Below are 14,426 nucleotides of genomic sequence, written 5' to 3'. Positions count from 1 at the left end.
GATATTCCCCGAGCGTCAGTGGGAAGTTATTCCCTTCTGTCCACGTGGAATTATAAAGTGACACAAGGAGTAAGAGAAACTGTGTTAATTTGAAACAAACACGGGCTGTTCTTGGTTGGCATCCAGAGAGTTCTGCATGTGAAGTTAAGGACTGGTTTCTGTGCCCACCTCTGCCTGGTTTCCTGGGGGTGAGCGGGGAGTGGGAGCTCTGTTATTAGAGGGTCTTTCTAGGTGAAAATTCTCCCCTTGTGAGGTGGCTTAGCAGGCCCTCACGGTGTTTAAAGTCCCTTTAGGAGGATTAAGCAGTGTCTGAAGGCCAGTGCTGGCTCTCCACAGGCTTTTTGAGATGTGACTTCTGAAAGCAAAGCAGAGGCCGCGTCCCTCAGGCCACCTCGGGGGAAGCACAACGGGGAGAGCCCCTGCGTCTCACACAGGACATCACCCTCCTCCTCTGGCAGCAGGAACCACAGAATCACACCAGATCCCACTCTGCACCTGCCTGGGATGGTCTGTTGTGTCACCAGCCTGAAGTGACCCTCAGAGCAGGTGTGATCACCACAGGAAGCCACCCCTACCAGCAGGACTAAGAGCTGCGGTGGAAAACCTCTTTAATCGAGGGCAAATCACTTGTTGGTTTGCTGCAAAGAGCACAAAACCCTGTGGAAGCAGAGGATCCAAAGGGCTCAGTGTCATACAGGAGAAAACAATTCATGCTGCTGGGAGCCTGGTTTGCAAAAATCTGTGCAATTATGGGGGGGTTAATTTGGGAAGCACTGGGCGATGCAGGTTTGTTTCCTCTGGATACATCTCCCTAAACTACGTGCCAGCATCTTTTGCCCTGCTGATGAATGCACCTACTTTAGATGCTGTAAGGGACAGGAGACACTTTTAGTGTGATCCAAAGAATGGGAAATACCATTGTTGAGGGTTTGTTTTTCGTTCATTTCGCTGCCATCCTGCTGACTGCAGCAGGTGCCTCTGTAAATACCTGCAAAGGAGGGACCTTTTGGGGAATCAGAGGCTGCTGATCCAGGAGCCAGAGGCAGTGGACACAGACCCAAGGTTCTGTATTTGTTTTCCTTTCTTTTCTTGTTCCACTGTAGCTGTAGATTATTTTTCCCTGGCACAGAGGTGAGTGGTGCCAGAGCAAGGAATGCTTTTTTCCATTTTGCCAAACCAAAGGATGTTAATTTTAGAGTCACAGAATCTCAGATGGTTTGGGGTGGAAGGGACCTCAAAGCTCATCTCATTCCACCTCCTGCCATGGGCAGGGACACCTTGCACTATCCCAGGTTGCTCCAACCTGGTGTTGAACACTTCCAGGAATGAGGAGTCCACAACCCCACTGTTCCAGGGCCTCACCACCCTCACAGTAAAGAATTTCTTCCCAACATCTAATCCCAATTTACCCCTGAAGACCCTGCCCTTCTTTATTTATTTTTAAAGGAAAGCACTGCAGCAGCATCCCCTCCCTCTTTCTCCAGTGTTCCACAGAATGAAGGCATTGTTTCCAGGCAGTGTATCCCGCTGTGGAACAAGTTTTCCTATGGCAGAGATGATTTGCAGTGCCAGCTCTTACAGGAACTCAAGGATTTGACTGTTACAGCACCACTGCCTGATTAGTCTTGTTATTACTCACTATTACACTATTTCCAAAGTGTCCATATACTTTTCAGAGGCAGCCACATCTTCCAAGGGCTTTATCAGCGCCTGGAAAAAGCCACATGTTGGTCTGACTGAGCCTAACAGAGCAATTAACCCACCAGTGCTTCCTTGGAGCAGCGATTGCTGATGATGAAAGCCCCAGACCTGCTGGCTCCGAGGAGTTACTTTTACTGTATCAACTTTTCACGTGCAATAAAAAGTAGAGCCACACGAGGAATGGAACTTATCTGTGCGTCCCCCAGGTCTCAGAGAGCAAGAGGCTTCTAAAACCGAGTGATGTGATTAGGGGAAATAAGGAAATGAAATCATTTAATGGGAATGTGCAGGGCGTAGAAGGAATCAATAAATAGTTCCCAGGAGTTATCAAGGGCCATTTAATGCTTTTTGGATGTAAACTGTCTAATCCCCTACCCTTTTCTGTTTTATTTGTCCTTTCCATCCTACCACGTATCACTTGGACTATCGTGCATCCTGTGAAGATCAGAGCAGCTGCTCCATCCTGGGATGAAAAAAGGTCAAGCTTTCCTTACATTGTGTATCAGGTTCTCCAGGAGAACTCTCTGGCTCTCCACAACCCCTTTAAAGCCTCGTTAAGGACGTGGATAGAAGCCGGTTTCCACACTGGTTACCTTCCTTTTCCTATGGATTAATGGATGCTGTGGAATAACCATCCTCCAGGATTGCCCAGTAGCAGCAGCCCATCTGGATGCTGATAGATAAAGCAGTGCAGAGGCTGCTGGATCACTTAAAGAAGTGGTTATTGCAAAAAAAAGAAAGGAGGTAATAAAAGCCTACAGGCCTCTTGGTGACATCTGTGTGACCTTGCTGTGGCTTCTCATCAGAATCTGTCCCTGGGTGTTTTCTGACTTATCTACCTGGGCTGGTCTCAACTGCACAGGGGGGACAAATAAACAAGGGTGGAAAACTGTCAGTCCTGAATTCAGCAGCCACTGAGGTTCCCCTTCACTTGGGCAAGTCCTGGGCCAGGATTTAAACTCTGGGTGGCGTCAAGTTATTCTCTCCTCACTGTTGACAACAATAACCTCTCAGAGTTTGTGACCGTCTGCTGATGAAAAACTCAGAGAGGAACAAATTAAAAACACAATTTGGGGCCAGCAGATTATTTCAATGCAAAGTAGTGTTAAGCAACCCCAAACTTTTTGTGTGGTGATGTCCACCTGAGCTGAGGAAGGAATTCCAGCAACCAGTGGGGCTTGTTCAGTCGTGTCTCTGAGCCCCTGTCACACAGCCAGGCCTCCTCCACTGCAATATCTTAGGTTTTGGCCCTCATTAGCACCCTCTATTCAGCCAGGAGGATGGGCTGCCCACTGACATTTATCCTTGCTGGGAAAAGTCAAAATCCTTTCAACGAGTCAAAATGCTTTCAACGAGTCAAAATGCTTCCACTTGTTCCTGGGGAAGTTGAGCCAGGGTAAGGCAAGCTGAGCAGGGCTCCAGGCTGTGCCCCATTCTCCTGAAGATCAAATGCTATCTGTGGAAAGGACAAAGTTTTACCAGGTGACACAAACTCCCCCATCTACCGATAATCAACCTGGATTCTGAAGTCAGGAGATCCCGACCCCCAGGAATTCTGTGAGCATGGAGATCACAGCAAATCCTGTGTCTGAAGATCCCTGATGTGGGGGATTTGGGTCATGGTTTAGATTGAGGTTACAGATGAAATTGCATCTCAGTGCACAGAGGTCTCTTTGGATGAGTTTTTCTCATTCTCCGCCTCAAAAAAAAGGAAGCGTTTTACCTACAAATGTAAAAGTTGTACTGGGGGAGATCAAAGCTCCATCCATGACTGTAGTCTGTCCCAGCAGGGCCAATAGCTGAGCTTTAGGAAATAAGTAAAACCAGGAGAAGCATTTCCACTGCTTTTCCAGAATATTGTCCCCACAAGGTGATCATCACAGGTTTCTTGACCCTGAGATGTTGCTCTAACGTTTCACCTCAACGACTTTTTCTTTCATTATTTTGTCCAGTTATTTTGGAGCCTATGAAAGTGTTTAATATCAACTGTCTTCTTTTTTTCCTTAATATTTTGGACCTGTTATATCCCAGTTTCATTGTGTGCTCCTTTCTTCTTACATCACGAGAGTCATTCCCTATTTAACCTCTCTGTGCTGCTCAGGACCTTGTGACACAAATGCAGCTGTGAGGACAACCCAGAACCTCAAAGCTGAGACCTAGAAAATATCAGGAAACAAAAGGCAAAGTTTGGTTTTTTCACAGTGAAGCTGCACTTCCACCTCTTTCCACTCTCCACCATTTTCAACCTGCAGTTCTCAGCACAATAAAACATAACAAGCAAGAGCTCTTGGCAGAGGGAGGGAAGTTATTTAATGCCTGTTGAGAATCCGTCCTCACATGTTTAATAAATGCTTTCATTCAATAAATGTACACTCAGCTTTAAGGAACATGGAAAACTACAGGTTTTTTGCATCGAGTGCCAAGATAATAATAATCTGGCAAGCAACTGCTCACTCAAAGCAGTAAAAGGCCAGTGAAGCCAAGACTCACTGTTACCACTATTACAGTAATTATTTGCCGGTGACCACCGGTCTTCAGTGAAAGTTTCAGGTGCCTCTGGAATTTTTCAATTTTTTCCTAAGTGCCAGGTGACTCAGGGCCCAGCTCTGCTGCTCCTTCTCCCAGAGTTTTATCTGATTGCAAAATTAGCCTCGAAAGACTCGATCTGAAGCAAAAAACCACCTCGTGCTGAGGAGCAGCAGCAGAATCTGATCCTGTGTTGCTGGTCTCTAAATGGTTTTGTGAGTAGCTGGCACCAGGGCTTTACATATATCTTTAAAATACTGGAGGTCTGGGGTTATTACCAAACTTTCTATATTTTTTTATTATTATTAAAAAAAAAAAGTATGTTATTTCTATTAGATTCTGTTTGTAAAAATTACATATTGTTGGGTTGAACAGAGCAACCCCTGAAACAAAAAAGCAAATGACAAATTCAGACTCCTGGAATTGTGTAAGTACCACTGAGAAAATAACCCTGAAACCTCCCCAGCCACATCTGTGTGGATCACTGGTCAATTATTACTGGTTTACTAGTTATTTTGCCTGACACCAATGGTCCAGGGGGGAAAAAAAAGCCCTTCTGGACAATCAGCGACGTGGGGAAAAAGTGGAACCAATGAAATGAAAAATTATCTGCCCGTAATTACGGCTGCAAGGCTTGCTCCTGGGGACAACATGAAAGCAAGCTGAACTCCAAACCTCTCCTGTTATACTGCTCTGCTTCAGCTGCACAACAATCCACTTCAGTCCTGGGGGGTGCCAGAGGCTGAAATCACTTTTCAAGGAGGAGAAAATAAAAAAAAAAACAAACCAAACCCAAACTAAAAAAATCTGCTAAAAGCAAAGTCTCAAGGAGGATGTTGCTTGAGGAGATTTAAAACCAACTTTTCCTTACCCCCAGCTGCCTTCAGGATGCCAAACCCAAAGAGACTCACACACAGAAGGTGTTGTATTTGTTGCTGGCATAAATCAGAATAGGTGGCACCTATTTTGGACCAGCTAAACAAAAAATGAGTGTGGACTTGAGGGGTGAAGAGAGAAAAATCGAAGCTGGGCTTTCCTCAAAGCAGGAACCATCACTCGTAAGTTGCTGAGTGGCTGCTGAAATCGTTGGGATTTGGGGGCATCAGGGGCTTTCTGGGTCCCAAAGGAGAGGCCACTACACTGGGAATTCCTTCTTTCTCTCCCTAAGCAGATAAGTCACACTGCCAGTATCCCTGGAAGCGCTCAGAACCGTGTGGATTTGGCACTGGAGGACCTGGGTTAATGGTGAGCACGGTGGTGGTGATGGTTGGGCTGGATGATCTTTGGGAGGAGTGGGCACATATTCCCACCTTTCCCATTTCCTTCAGAGGAAACTTCTCCAGGACAGAGCTGAGATCCCTTCTGAGGGCGTGAGTTTAAGCCCAAATCTCCCTGGCCACGCCCTAACAGCAATTCTTGAGGACAGGCTCCGTGATGTGATGTCAAATATCAGGCAAGGAAGGAAATCCAGGTGCTGTGGCAGTGGCATTTTGGGAACTGTGGGGCTGCATCTTTCACTCTCTGGGAAGGCTCTTGCAGGACAATTGGGAAGCAAATAAGGATTCACACAGCATGTGCAAATTTTACAGACATTTAAATAAAAAAAATAGGAAAACAAAACCACTCTTACGACCGATTCAATTCACGTCCTTCCAGCAGGAGCTGAGAGTCAAAAATTGCCAAGCTGATACCAGAGCTAACACTTTCAGATTTGTACTAATGACCCACTCTTTTGCCTTTGCTCTGTGTTCCCTGACTTTTCAGCATGGCAAAGCTTCTGAGCCCAGAAAAGGGTTTTGTCTGAATCTCCGGCACAAATCCAGATTAACAATCTGCAGAGCTGCTGACACGTGCTGTGTTGTCAAGGATCCATGACAGGCATCCTATGGGAGCTGACAGGACCTCAGCAGCAGCAGGAGATTCAGGCTGACCCTGGAAGGAACCCACCTGGTGGGAGTGGGTAGGAAGGCTCTGCAGAAGGATCAGGACAGGCTGGATCGATGGGATGAGACCAGATTGTGGGAGGTTCAACCAGGCCAAGTGATGGGTCCTGTCCTTGGGTGACAACAACCCCCTGCAGCTCCAGGATGGGACAGAGGGGCTGGAAAGGATCGGGAAAGGCCCTGGGGGTGCTGTGACAGTGGCTGGACATGAGTCCAGCTGTGCCCAGGGGGGCACCTGGTTTGGATCAGGAATAGCGTGGGCACAGCCCAGGGCAGGGATTGTCCCCTGTGCTGGCACTGCTGAGGGACCCCCAGGGCTGTGTCCAGTTCTGGAACCTCCTGGAAGAGACACTGAGGGGCTGGAGCGTGTGCAGGGAAGGGAAGGGAGCTGGGAAGGGGCTGGAGCAGCAGGAGGGGCTGAGGGAGCTGGGGGGGCTCAGCCTGGAGAAAAGGAGGCTCAGGGGGGACCTTCTGGCTCTGCAATCCCTGCCAGGAGGGGGGAGCCGGGGGTCGGGCTCTGCTCCCAGGGAACAGGGACAGGAGGAGAGGGAACGGCCTCAAGCTGTGCCAGGGGAGGCTCAGGTTGGCCAGGAGGAGGAATTTGTTGCTGTCGAACCTGAGTCAGGAGAACGACACCCCAGGAGTTATGGGCCACCACTATCCCAACAATCTTAGTCCCATCTCTCCAAGGCACTTTTCCCAGCTGACTGCAGTCTGAAGAATGCTGGAAATCCGATGCAAGGAACTCTCTTTTGGGGGGTAACTGGGAGAAGGCAAAACAGGAGAAACCAACAGGTCTGTAAGAGCTGTGGTTTCATCTCTGTTGGAAGGACGGGCCCTCCTGCAGCTCAGGTGAGGGTGGACCTGAGGTTCCCATTGCTCTTCCTGTTCCAGGAAACCACAATAACAACAGGAACACCTGATTTCACCTGAAACCAGCCAGGAAATTGTGCCCTTCCCATTTAGATGTGGAGCTTGGCTGAGCAAATGACACTTTCATCGCCTTCAAGCTGGACTATCGCAAGCAATACTTTCTGGAGCTGGAGTCAACCACAAAAAGGCCCTCAGAACCCATGGCTGGCTCATGAGACTCGTCTCCTGGGTCAGACAAGCCAAAAAAAGCACTTCACACCGCTGCTCTGGACTCCTGGTCCAGCTAAACCACCTGCTTCAGCAGTCTTGTCTTTCAGCTGTGAAATCCTGAAACGGCCCAGGCATCCTCTGTCGGGAAGAGGGATCAGTAAGGTCAGCAGTTCCCATTTTCCAAAACATCCACAGAGATTATTGGGAAAAACTCTCCCTTGTGAGGGTGGGGAGGCCCTGGCAGAGGTTGCCCAGAGAAGCTGTGGCTGCCCCATCCCTGGAAATGTTCCAAACCAGGCTGGAGCAACCAGGGCTGGTGGAAGGTGTCCCTGCCCATGGCAGGGGGTTGGAACTGGGTGATCTTTAAGGTCCCTTCCAACACAACCCAACCATTCTATGGCTCTAGTGATTTAGGAGCCTTTACCTATTTTACATTGCAGTGGCTTGATGTCCTCCATCTCTTGGAAGTTTTTGGAACTTTTATATATGAGAGTAGTCTGGAGATCTAAAGTAGACAGACCTCAAGTGCAGGGAAGAGGGGTTCCCAACTCCTGAGCTCGGCTTCAGAAAAGGATGTGTTTTAATTAAAAGCAAGAATTTAGTATCCCACCTCCCTGGCACCAGGAACCAGGTGAGAGGCACTTTCCCTGAGAACAGATAAAGTTATCTCATCTCCCCTGTCCTCCCAAAGCTCGGGCAGGACGACAGGTTGTTGATTAGACTCTCCCTGGAGCTGACTCACAGCCCCACTGGGGAGGGTTCAGTAGTTTACTTGGCCTCTCTGCTTCATGTTGAGAAAAAATATCCCACAAGAAGTCCTTTGTGTGTGGAAGTATCCCAGAAAACAAGAGATAACGTTTTCCAAAACAATTAAGCACTGTAGGAGCTGCACCCTTTCCATAAGAGTTCATACCACAGGATTCAGGAGAAATACTCACAGTGGGCTTCTCACTGTTATTTAAGCAGCAAACACTCCATAAAAACTCCAGTACACAGCCCCAAATTCTATTATTTTCCTTAAATTTAAGCTGTTTGTTTGTTTGTTTTCAGTTATGTGGAGATTTGACCGCAGGAGTTGTGGGTGAACAGTCCCAAAACTCCTCCTATTGAGAAGAAGTGATGAAAACAAACAAACAAACAAATCTCTTTTTAGTTCAGGACTGTAGAACCTGAAAAGAAAAGTGCTAGGATGAGGAAAATTGGAAGCTGCTGCATGGGAGTGAAAAGGGACTGTGGGAGGAGATGCAGAGCCCTGCCCACAAGGAAAGAGGCTGAAGTTCCTGAAGCAGAGATGCACGTTTGGTCTGCAATGATGTTCTCCCTTCCCCTGGTTTGTTTTTTTTGCTGTTGTTCCCCATGACTCACATGTCTGGCTTTGCCCCTCTCAGTCTCAGGACCCTCTCCTCATTCAACAGGCTGAGTTTTAAAACATCTTGAAAACAAGAGGAGCCAAAAGTGTCGCCGTCGCCACGGCTCAAACCCGCTCACGGAAAAGGTAAATGAGAAACGTGAAGGATGGACTTTAAAACCAGCAGGATACATTCCCGGGGTCCCTGTCAGAAAGGTGCTTTGATCACGCTTGTGTGAACCTGCAAATCAGGATTTTAGCACCCTGCAAAAATGGCAAGGAAGAAATAGTGAGGGCTGATCTCTCCTTGCGGCTGGTGGGGTAGAAAAGACCAATCCCTGCTGTATAACTGCTGTCTTATGAAGTTCACACTGTCTTCTCCTCCACAAAACATCTTCAAAAACATTTCAAGAGTCCTCTAAGTAGTGGTTTGGATCTAATTGATTAACTTGGTTTGAGAGTCAAGTCTTCTTGCCTTACTCATGAGAACAGTCAAGTACTCACCCTGCAGTCCAAACCAGTCCATAAAGCAAACCCTGTGACTGATTGGACTGACCTGCATTTCATCCACTGAATGCTGTCCTGTTACCCATTTCATCCTAAATCCATCTTTTGCAGTCCACTCCAAAAACTCTTTTTAATTCAACAAGGAGTGGACCAAATTTCTGCTGCTGTATTTGTTGGTACTGCCCAGTGTTTCACCAACCAAACAGCAAACTCAAACTGGTGTGGTAACACAGCAAAAACTGGGACCTTCTGGACTGGTTTCCCATCGTGTTCAGTTCCCAGCTGGTGGAAATTCATGGCATCTTCCTTGCAGGTGCCCTGTGACTATTTTAGCTTTTGGAGTGAGAGGTGAGAGGCTGAGGGGAGCAAGGAGGGCAGCCAGTGGCACAGAACCTGAATATTTTCTGCCTACAGCTCATTTCATGTGAGCTGTAAGCTTCATTTTATGGCTAGAAATGGCTGCAAACAAATTGTTGTAGGAAATTCAGCTTAAATACCGAGATAGCTCTGTGTGGATGGGCCCAACACTGAACTCAAGAGACTAAGGCAGAAGAGATGAGCCCTCATTTTGGGGAAGCTCTCCCTCAAAGGACAAATACATCACAAAACTAATGACTACAGAGCTTTTCCTTCAAGGCAGTGCAGGGCTGATACACCGAAAGAACATACAAAACTAAGAGAATCAGCAGCTTATGGTGAATTCTCCCACAAAAACTCTGTGAGCATGGGCAGAATCTCACCAGGAGAAAACAGGGGCAAACCCTGTTGCTTCATGATGACTGCAACGGCCAGGAGAGATGATTGCAGCTCTAAGAAATGCCTCACTGCCCACAAAACAAAAATCCTTCTTCACAAACAGCTCACTCCAGCAGCTGATAAATAGTGCTAATGAGGGAATCTCTACAGGAGAGTGAAAACTCACAGCCTGGGGTTGGATTCACGTCCTCAAACACCGTAAGTGGATCCTTCTATATAATAAGGGCTTTTACAAATCATCTCCTTCCCCCTGGGAAAAGGAGGGATATGAGAAAACCCTCGGCTACCACCACTGCTGAGCACACACTTCAGTTTGCTTTCCAGCAGGGGAAGGATTTGAGGATCTGCCTTTTCTCCCACACAAATTAATTACCATCTCTTTTATCTTTGAGCAAACTTAGAATGGACCCAAGGAGAAGGACAAAAATATTGTACTGCAGAGGCAATATTGACCTAATTATTGGAGCTGTAAAAGTCAAGCCACGTGGAATGGAGGTGGAAAAAGCTGCCTTTACCTCATCAGTCAGACACAGGGATTTACAGCAGCACCCACTGCCTGCAAAAGGAGGGGTGAGGAACAACAACAGCTCTCACTCAGACTCACCATGTGTTACATTTTTGGGGGCTTGATTTTTAACTCCTCTTATTTTCTGCGACAGTGGAAGGTATTAAACTGTACCTGGCTCAAGTGTTTTTCCTCTTGCACCTTTTATCCAGGCATTTAAGTGACAGCCAGTTAAATCAGCAATGCCTTTGTGAACAACAACAACAACAGCCCCACACATTTCCTAGCACACACATGAATGTCGTGTGTGTGCACAAGCACACTGAAAGAACAGGGGTCCCACTTCTTCAAAATTCAGCTCAATCTTGAAAATCTGACACCAAACAGAAAACATCAAGTCCTGCAGCAGGTGTTTTTAGCCCACACCAAGGATTTGGGTAGTTCAATACTTCAGGAAGATTGGGTGCAGCATGGGAGGCATCAGAAATTGGGTTCAGGGGTTATTAGTTTTGTTCCAGACCTTTTACCCTGTAAGTTTTTGGGGTCAAGGCTACAGGCAGGGAAAGAGAGGTGCCTGGCCTGTTTGGGTTGCTGAGCTGGAGAGGAGAATCCTCAGCTCTGCCTCACTGGGAATTAAAATGCAGAAGAGAGTGGGGAAAGGCAGGTTGAGGATCAATCTTTCTGTATTTGGGGGATGGAGGGTTAGCATGTATAAAAAACCATATAATTTACTTACCTGTCCTTGTAAGGGCTCTGCTTTAAACAGGAGTTTTAAAGTTCCCCAGTCTTCCAGCTTTAGCTGAGCCAAGCCAAGCTGCTTTGTAGTTGCAGTGAAAGCTCATGTGAGTATGGTTTTGCTTCTCAGGTCCCTTTATGCTGTTTTTAATGTTTGCTTTCTGTTCTTCCCAGAACCTGAAACAGAAGGGATTTTTCTCTGCTCATCTCATTTGGGACAACGAAGCAACCTAAGCCAAGGAAATTTGGGGGCAGGGGGTTGTAAATAGAAACCTGTGGTATGTTTTTCCCTTAGGAAGCTGAGGGGGTTTTGAGCAATTGGTGTATGAGTTGGTGCCTACGTTCTGCACCCACCTGCCCTAGAATGTCCTCTACAGCTCTAGGGGGGCTTCTGTGCAGCTGCATTTTGGCAGCTCTCACAACCCTCTGTCTCCCAGGATGGTCCCAATGATTCCATGATGTGTGATAGGATGTCCAGTTTGACAGGACAAGGGGACACAGCCTCCAGCTGTGCCAGGAGAGGCTCAGGTTGGCCAGGAGGAGGAATTTGTTGCTGGCAAGGGTGGTCAGGTCTTGGCAGGGGCTGCCCAGGGAGGTTTGGAGTGCCCAGCCCTGGAGGTGTCCAAGGCAGGCCTGGCCGTGGCACTCAGTGCTCTGGGCTGGGGGACAGGGTGGGGATGGGGCACAGGGGGATCCATGGGCTGGGAGGGCTTTTCCAACCTCACTGATTCTGGGATTTTAAGTAAATGCATTCTACTCAGAACTGTACTTAAAAATCTTGTTTCCTGCAGATCATCCCTGTGGTGACTCCATGCTGTGCAGTGAATGCGGTTCTGCTGCTGCCTTTCTGACACTGGAAGCATTCCAGGGGCAGTTTTGTCTCTGCCTGGCTGCTTATTTTCATAAAATGCTTAGAAACATGATATCTCAGAAGCTTCTGCTCCCTCAGGTCTGGCTGAAGTTGGCTGATGAGTTCAGAATTAACCTTCAGTGTGTATTTTCAAACACAGTCCCAACTGCTCTGGGGGAGAAGCAACATCCAGGCCATGGGTTCATCCTGAGCAGTGACCTAACAGGCAATGCTTGCAAGAGGCAAACGCAGCTTTATTGATGACATTTGCTATTTCAATCACATAATTATGTATGTGACTCAGGAACTGAGATGCCCTTGTGTCCTGATCGTCTGTGAGTACTGAGGACTCGTGAAGGAAGTTCAGTTATTACTTAAAAAAAAAAGAGAAATAGAGCCTGAGCAGAGAAGAAAGGCACGGTGATCTCTCAGAGGCTTTACTTTTGTACTGTGTTTGCCTCTATTATAAAATTGCTGACATATTCTCTCCCTCCCATGGAAGTGTAATGGCGATATTAAAGCCAGTTTTACAGTTTTCATCCTGTGCCTAAATCCCCCCTCATCCTGCTCGCTTCTCGCAGCAGACTTTTTCTGCCTGACCTTTTCATGCAGTGTACATTACCCCTCTCTAGCTCTCCCTCACAAATAAACACCCCACACCTGCGAGTGGAATTTCATCTGGGCAGGAAAAGTGGAAACTTTCTCCTCCTGGAGGAAGGGTTTGTGCTCGCCTGGCCGTGCCAGGGTGGGCACTGCTGCAGGAGCACAGGGAGCTTGAGCACCACCGAGATGTTAAATTGAATAAATTGAATATTCTGCACTGGCAGAGAGCTCGGAAAATAATGCAGTGGGGTTCAGGTTACTGCACCAGCACTTCCCTCCAGCAGAAATGTAAACCACTGGATCTTAACAAGGTGGATGTTGCTATTCCCTTCCACTGGCTGTAGAAAGGTGGGCAGGTTTTTTGGTGGCTGCAGAGTGTGAGCTTAATAAATACCCTCAGTTCTTGAGCTGCCTTGCTAATTACAGCTCACTTCACCACTGTGCTGTGAAGGTGGGGTTTACCCCAACACTTCAACGAGAGGGGGGGAAAAACTCTCAGGAGGGAGGCACAAACCAAACCTGCAGCCCCACAGCACCTGCTCCTGCTCTCTGTGAATTAATAACTTCTTGGGCTTTATTACAGGCTGGCTCTGGTCAGGTTAGTGCTTGGCAAAAAAGATGTGTTCAATATGTACTCAGGAGTGTGTGAACCAGCTTTCTGGATCCTTTCAAACAGTTTCTGCCGCTCAGAACCGTCTGCACTTGTCCAAAAGCTCAGAAGGCTCCAAGAAACTTTGGCAGTGCACGATGTGAACAGAACAAGAAAACGCTCTCCAAAACCCCTGAAGTTTGAGCAGAAATAAGGTAAAAGCTGTGTGGCAATTACTGTAAAATGAAACTTTGCACATCTGGGCATCTTTGGCCTGATTTTTCGTTTAGATGTAGAGGACGGTGGGCTATTTTTATTATTGTGCTATTTTTATTATTGTTATTCTTTGAAAAGCCTGAGCCTTTCACAGCTGGAACCAAAATTCAGTGTAAACTTCTGATGTTGACTTGTGCAGCCGTGGAAGGGAAGCTGTTCAGAAGCAATCAGTGAGGTACCAAAAAAACTTCTTTGGCTGGTGCTATTTAGTTACAAACAGCAGGAACAGGGCCAAGCAGCTAAAACGGCCCTCTGTGTTCACAGCAGGCTTGAATAGACTCTGGTTTGCCTCAGGTGAAAATAAAACACCCTAAAACTGCTCCCCTCCCTCCTTCCCTGAAGTTTCAGACCTTCTAAAAACACAGTATTGCCCCAATTTTTTTTTCCCCAAGTTCTTGGGAGAAGAGGAACCTCCTAAATAAACATCCTACTCTTACAAACTCAACCGATGCGGGAGATGGGTCTTTTTTTAAAAACAAAAACAAAAAAAAACCAAACCCTGGCAGATTAAAAAAAGTTAAGCTTTCATATTTCATTCTGCAAATCATCAGCTTTATATGAGGAAAACACGACCAGCAGGCTTTTTCTTTTTGTCCGTTCTCTACTTGTTATCCGTCCTCTCCCACCCGCGCGTTTGTAGGAAAGACAAGAAGTGCCTGTTCTCCACTTACTCTCTCTGTGCAGCCCTCTGACATCCCAGACCTCGCCTCTGGTGCTTCCCAACCATCAGCACAGCAGCTCGTGGTGATAATCCCTGCTGGGTTAGGAGGGCTGAGGAGTGACACCGTCACGAGCCTGCTTAGGGCTGAGACTTCCCGTGTCGCCAGGGGAGACGGAAAACCCGTGGCTGCGGAGCCACAGGTAGGGAATGAGCTGCTCACCCCCAGCCTAGGAGTGTCCTGCTGCATGATGAGGGAAGAGCTGACCTGCCCTATGCATCAGCTGGTTTCCTGAGGGGCTCTCACAGCATCTGACACGGATCCCCAGGAGATGACACGGATCCC

This window comes from Myiozetetes cayanensis, unplaced genomic scaffold (assembly GCF_022539395.1).
Source record: "Myiozetetes cayanensis isolate MyiCay16 unplaced genomic scaffold, myiCay2020 scf5-8, whole genome shotgun sequence".
Classification (NCBI taxonomy): Eukaryota; Metazoa; Chordata; class Aves; order Passeriformes; family Tyrannidae; genus Myiozetetes; species Myiozetetes cayanensis.
The sequence above is the reverse complement of the archived record's forward strand: the minus strand, read 5'-3'. Positions refer to the sequence as shown.